Source organism: Sceloporus undulatus, chromosome 8 (genome assembly GCF_019175285.1).
Source record: "Sceloporus undulatus isolate JIND9_A2432 ecotype Alabama chromosome 8, SceUnd_v1.1, whole genome shotgun sequence".
NCBI lineage: Eukaryota > Metazoa > Chordata > Lepidosauria > Squamata > Phrynosomatidae > Sceloporus > Sceloporus undulatus.
In genome coordinates, this window is record NC_056529.1 from 14,772,263 (window position 1) to 14,779,163 (window position 6,901).

The window sequence follows — 6,901 nt, forward strand, 5'->3', positions numbered from 1 at the left end:
AGGTTTTTTTTGGGGGGGGTTGTGCATGGAGTTGTGCTTCTCAAACTTTCTCCCTTCAGATGTGTTGGACTCCTAGAACCCTTGACCATAGGGTCTTGCTGGCTGAGGCTTCTGGGAACTGAAGTCCAAAATGTTTTGAGGACCAAAGATTGAGAAGTATTGGTGAAGAGGGGCATTTAATTATGTGAGCCTCCACCTGACATCTGAAATAAGATAGCCCTGGCACAGGTTTAATTTTCCCAATGAGAATTAGGCCTTTCTTGGACTAAATGTCATGCCAATTCAGAGAACTGGATCTCCAAACTCTCTCTTCTGGGTCAATTTATGGCTGATGTTTGTTAAAATGTTCCATTTGCACTGAAACCGAAAGAGATTCTTCCAGAGAATAGCAAAAAAATAACCTCCAAGAATATTGGGGAGAAATGAAAGGTTCATCTTCATTGCAATCAGTAAGAGTTTTGTCATTGACCTGTCTGTAGAGCTAAGTTTTCAAAGCACCAAGGCGAATATTGAAGGAAATTAAGCAAAGGGGTGTGTGTGCGAGGCAGAGGATTGGTCGAGCATTTTGTTTTGTTCACTTTTCAGAATCCAAACTTTCTCTTGCTTAGAGTTTGTGAAATGCAAATGAACTTTAGTAACATGGTATCAATGTGCTTTTTAAAAAAAAACAAGAAGAAAGATTCTTATATCAATTATGTAGGAACATGCAGTATTTAAATACTGTCTTGCCTTTGTATTATGTGCATTAAGTGTGAATAATCGATCATGTCATGTAGCACAGTTTATGTTCTGGGTTATTTTTTATTCACAGAGCTCTTACGTCTTCATACCATTTTGTAAAAAAAAAAGTTTGCTTTTCAGTATTTTGTATAGTTAATATAGATGGTTTTGACTAAATGCTTTATTTATTTAATAGCAAAACTGTGCCAAGAGAAACCCCTGTTAATTAAAAATTTTACTAGTTCAGACATTCCCCCACCCTTTTCTTTTGTGAACTCCAGTGTCATTGTGCTTCTGATTCTTGTTTCAATTTAATTTGTTTCAATTGTCCTTTTAAAAACATGAGGAAATGGTTTGGGTCATATGAGATCTGTGAGGAACTTGATTGCCGCTGTGGCAAAAGTCTCTTGGATCTTGGTATCACATTAGAGTTTTCTTGGGATATCATGATACATAAATACCATAAAGGTACCAGATACCATCTGATCTTGGAAGGTAAGCAACATCAGCCCAGGATGGGAGACTACCAAGGTGTTATGTTTCAGATGAAGGAACTGGCAATACCATTTCTGAACTGTCCTTGCCTATGAAAAGCCCATGGGGTCACCATAAGTTGACAGGTGACTTGAAGGTACACATGCACAAACACAATAGAGGCAAGGAACACAAAACTTAATCCAAGTTACCAAAGCTTGTGGCCTCATCAGAAACTCAAAATCCTTTGATTTGACAACCTGTTGTCTACAAATAGATTTTCAAGCTTCCATGGCAGCAAGCCTTTTGAGCAATCCTATCTCAACCTGACGCGGAGAAGATTTCTAACAATGTGAGCCAGAATGCATTAAGTGTCTTAACTACGAAGGGAGTAGTCCCCCTCCTATACACATACACAAATGCATGTGTACTCCAGCCCCCTGGGTCTAACAGTTTGGATCTCTGTTCCCTAGAAAGCAAATGTTTTTGTCTTCATGAAAACACCTTCTCCATTACTAATTCAGTTTCTGTGGAACAACCCTGCGGGTATGAGGAGCATTTGGCTGTGTTTCTCCTTGTTTCTTTGTCTTAGACCCTGAAGCGATAGTTTCCAAATTAGAGGGAATGCTAATTAGGTTTGGAGCCCCCTGCCCAAAATATACAATATCGGGGACACAATGGTTGGGAGGGACTGTGTTACAAAATGGCAGTGACTCTTGGAAAGGTAATTCTTGCCAGCTTTACATTAGATCCTGTGTTAATGCTTTTCTTTGTCTTGTTTCTACTTTATAAATTTGTCTTTTGCCAAATGTTCCACTCTGGATACTATCCTGTTGGTGGCAATAAGTGTTGCAAAGATAGTGACAGAGCAGAACGTTAATAATAAAACAGTATAACATCTCACACAGACACACATAGAATTGTCCATTTTTAACCACATATTCTATCACGCATCTTAGTGCAACCAATGCATTACATGTCTTTCCAAATCTTTTCAGTTTGGAGTTTTTTCCTGGAATGCTTCAGTCATCTGAATGGGTTCTTGGTTTCTATTTGGCTTTCATCACCCTACAAAGATACAAAGTGAAGCATAGGGTCTATACCACACCACTGACGACAATCTGTTACCACTTGCTGTAGCTCCATTTTGTGGAAACTTGGGATTTGGAATTTGCTGTTGTGTTCAGAATTCTCTGCTCGATAAATTTAGGGCTGTTGTTTGTAGCTATTTCATTTTATTATTCATTTGTATCCTGCCTGTCTCTCATCACGGAACCTAAGGTGGTTTTTAAAAAGCCATGATACACTAAAATAACCTGTCTGGGCCCTGTGAAAGTGGGGAAACTGCAAATGAAAAACCAGTGGGGCTTTTTTTTAATGAGAGAACACCTCTTTAGGGATTTCTAGGTCCTCCAGTGCAACTCTATGCTCAGAAGTTGACCACAAAATAATACTAGAAGACATACAAATATTTTCTCTAGCAATTTCTAGATCCTCCAGGGTAACTCTAAGGTTAACCTCCAACTGTGCCATGTTGGAGGACCTAGAGTTTCCTAAAGATAACATACCAATTAAATCTGCAAGTGGTCAGATCAGTAAAAGTTAACACCGCAGATGCGGAGGGCCAATTTTATAATATACTATCGCATGTTATGGTACAGTTGAAAGGTATTTCTACCTTCAACCCTTTCCTCTTGCTGTCCCAACATGAACCATATGCTACTAATTCTGATGTGAGAAGTGCAGCTGCAGCATTTGTAGAAGCAATTTCAGGGAGCTAGCAGATTTTGGAAAGGAGGAGGGGAGGAGGACAAGGAGAACTGGGGAGGTGTGGGGAAGGGGGGAGAGGGAGATAAACCTTATTATGTTCCTTTGCCAAAGGAGAAAAGAAACGATATTGACTTAAATGTGGGAAATTTAAAAGGGGCCATATGTTCTCACTTTGTGCTTTGTTTCTAATAGATAGACAGAAATCTTTGAAGTGTGGATTGGCTCAGTGGGGTGCATGCTTCTGTAGAGAAAAGATGCTAAAAGAGAGGATGTGAGGGGGCATATGAAACTCTATTAGCCATGCAACAGCAGAGAGAGAGAGGCAAATCCAATGATAATGTACATCTGTTTCAGGGAGTTTATAAGCTTTGAACATTTTTTATGTGCTGATAAGTGGATCCTTTTCTTACCATAACTTAGAACTTCAAAGCAGATTGTGTGGATAATGCAAATTGCTGAAATATGAGATTTTCCTACAAAGAGGTTTTCCAAAAAAGAGGGGGGGGGGGGAGAGGAAAGAATTAAGGCTAATTGATGCCACAGTCTTTTATGTGCAGTGTAAAAACTTGACAAAAATTGATTTTTAATTTTTTTTAAGGGCATTGATGGAAAAAATATATCGAAGACAGTTTCCCCCACCCTCCACCCGTTTGTGGGGATGGCCTCTGGTAAGTGAGGAGGGGGAAAGGTAGCTCCGTAAGTTGAACATTTGTCTCCCAATATCGGTGAAGCAATGATAATGTAGCATAAATTAAGATACATACCCTGGCTGTTAATACTATCAAAGTCTATCGTATCAAGGGAATGTTACGAAACTGCCAAAAGGAAAGCGACACGATGTTATCAACTTCAATGGATTGCCAATTTCATCCCTCAAATAAGCCATGGGAATATAACTACCATCACTTCCCTGCCCAAACTGTATGTTGAATGGGGATAACCGTATGGAATTCATTGCCACACAATGCTAGAATAATCTCAAATTATGGGTTTAAAAATTCCCCTTATGACAGACAAGCCTACCATATATACTAACAGCAAACTCGGTTCTACAAAATGTTATAAACTCCAAAACATACGTCACGGTGAGACTTCTGTTAAGTCAAACAAATGGTGTGAAATACATTATGCCCACTTTTGAAGCTCGCTCACTTCTACATCAGGCAAAGAGATACAGATTATATATCTGTGCCTGTGTGCTCACATGGCTTCAAGTCACCTGTTGACTTACATTGACCCCATGAATGTCATAGGATTTTTTTAGATTGGGTATGCTCAGAGATGGTTTTGCGAGTTCCTTCCTCTGAAATAAACCTACAGCACCTATATTCCAAATGTTCCAAATGTCAGTGTGACCTCTTAAAAACATGCTTGGCTGTAGACATCAAAATATCAAAATCTGAAACTCCAAATTCCAAAGAGGGGGCATGGGTTATGCTAACATGATCTAGGCCATCTATGTCCTATGTAAGGCTGAGAGCCACTTTATAGATAGAAAGCCATGTCTCAAGAAGCCTCTGTAGTGTCATATCTCCAGAGAGATTTTGGTGTTGTAATGGACACAACTTGTCAAATTCAGATTGTTTTATTTTTGTTTGAGAAAAAACCCCTGAGAGATTAAGTCCCAGTCCTTTTGCTCTCTCTACGTTAGGATTCTCTTGTCATAGTTAAATTCAGTATCTTCAAAACCAGGAAATATATTCAGGGATAGCCATGTTGGGGAAGCCAGTGAGCTTCAGAACTTAGTGTAATGCATATGTGTGCCTTTTGATGGGCCTCATAAAGGTATCAGATTTTGTTGTATTTTGTTGCATGGCCAATGCGGCTAACCTGCATTGTGCAGAGAATATAAATTCCCTACACAATGGTCAAATTGTCTGAGTGTCAGCTTTCCAAGAGTGTAAAGAAAAGAATCTCCAAGAAAAGAAAAAGAAGACAAAACAGTCCTCATGGGGACTGAGCATGATCGGTGGCTATGGAGTTTTGAAATGCTGGGTGATGCCCAAAATGTGTGTGTCTTCTGGAGCTATTTCAAGTTTGCACTGAAACCCAGAACAGATGCACCACCCTCCAACATGGAAACTGCCAATTACCACAATGGAGAGTTAGCTGAACAGGCAAACTTTGTATTGTAACATTTTGCTGCAAGTGCAACTAGAAAGGAAATCTCGGTTGGAAAGGCACCTATTTTACTAGATTATATACCCCATCTTCCCACTCCTCCAAAATGGGACTCCATTTGGCTAACAATAAATTGGATAAACATAGGTTAAAATAATAAATGCAAGAGAAAGCACAATTGACAAATTTGCCCACCGTTACTCAGGTGGCAGTGACAGGTGGCACTTGCCAGTTTGCAGCTTCCTAAGGTACGCCACATGCCTCTGGCAGTCGCTTAGATGAACCAGCCTGTTCGTTATTTTTTATTTTATTTTAGATCAAAGATATGTCTGCAGAACTGAGCAAATCAAATCAACAGAAGGGCCCTGCTATTTTCAGTCTGTGTGAGCTGCCATTTGGGAATTTAATTAGCCAGCATGATTCTGCATTTCCCTATCTTTAACCTGATGACACATTCATTTCAGCAAGAATGTCTAGTGCCCTACTTCCTACGCTGGTTTCCTATTGCACTTCTACAATCCGGGCAACACGGACTCTGATGGGAGTTGGCACCAGTTCCTGGCAGAGCATGAAAAAGTTATAGTTTTGGACTACAACTCCCAGAACCCTCCCCCAAACAGAATGACTACTAACAATGCTAACTATGAGATTCTGAGACTTGTCATCCAATATTTTAAATTATTATTTTTCTAGGCTCTGACTTCTACTTCTTGTATAGCAGTTGTAATGTAGTTTAGTTATACTGTTATGGCGGAGAGGAATGATTTCCTAGGTATTGCACATAACTAGTTGCTCATTGGTTGTAACTACAGGTTGAGGCTGCCTTAGTCAAAATGCTTGGGATGAGAAGTATTTTGACTTTCACAGTTTATCAGATTTTGGAATATTTGCATATCCATAATGAGATAACTTGGACAAAAAGTTAGTTAAATATGGTGTGGTGTAGTGGCTTGAGCACTGGACTATGTACAGCTCTCTGGAGAGCAGTGTTCAAATTCCTGGTTGGCCATGAAAAGCCACTTGGTGACATTGGACAAGTCACACTCGCTCAGCCTCAGAGGATGGCAATGGCAAACCCCCTCTGAAGAAACTTACCAAGAAAACTCTGTGATAGGTTCTCCTTAGGGTTGCCATGAGTTGGAAATGATTTGAAGACACACCACGCACACATACAAAGTGAGATTGGGAGAGAGAAGCAAGTCAAGCAACAAGAGTAATTTTTGGACTACAACTCACTCCCAGAATATTCCAGCCAACATGGCCAGTGATCATTTCAGCTGAGGGATTCTGGGAGCTGGGGCCCAAAAAAGTAAAATTTCCAAGCTTTGACTAGAAATGAGAACAAACTATACCCTTTCCACAAGTAGAAAACTGGCTGATGTGAGATCCAGAACACATTAAAGACTGTGTTCCAAAAACAACCAATAAATAGCTCCAGAGCAATTGGATAAGTCAAAACCGGGCAAAGGTCAAGATCCATACAGGGATCAAGGTAAGGGAGAAGCAGCTCAGTATGTGTTTTCAGCACCAGAAACTTCTCAGGCTGAGGAAAAAAATCTGAATCCAAACCTCTATAGAGCTCCCTGAATGCACACTGGGCCAGATTGGAAGCACTTCCAAGAGCAGGTTACCAAGAGAATGAAAAGGCATGTGATGTGATGATATGATCATTCTTTGGAATGCTAGAAATTTTGCAACTGAAGGGAGGAAAAAATCATTTGAGAAGGCAGAATTCTTAGGGCAATGGTCTCATTTTGCCGGCCTTGTTGCTACATGCCTGGAGCTGGACTTGGGCCACCATATCCCATGCTGAGTT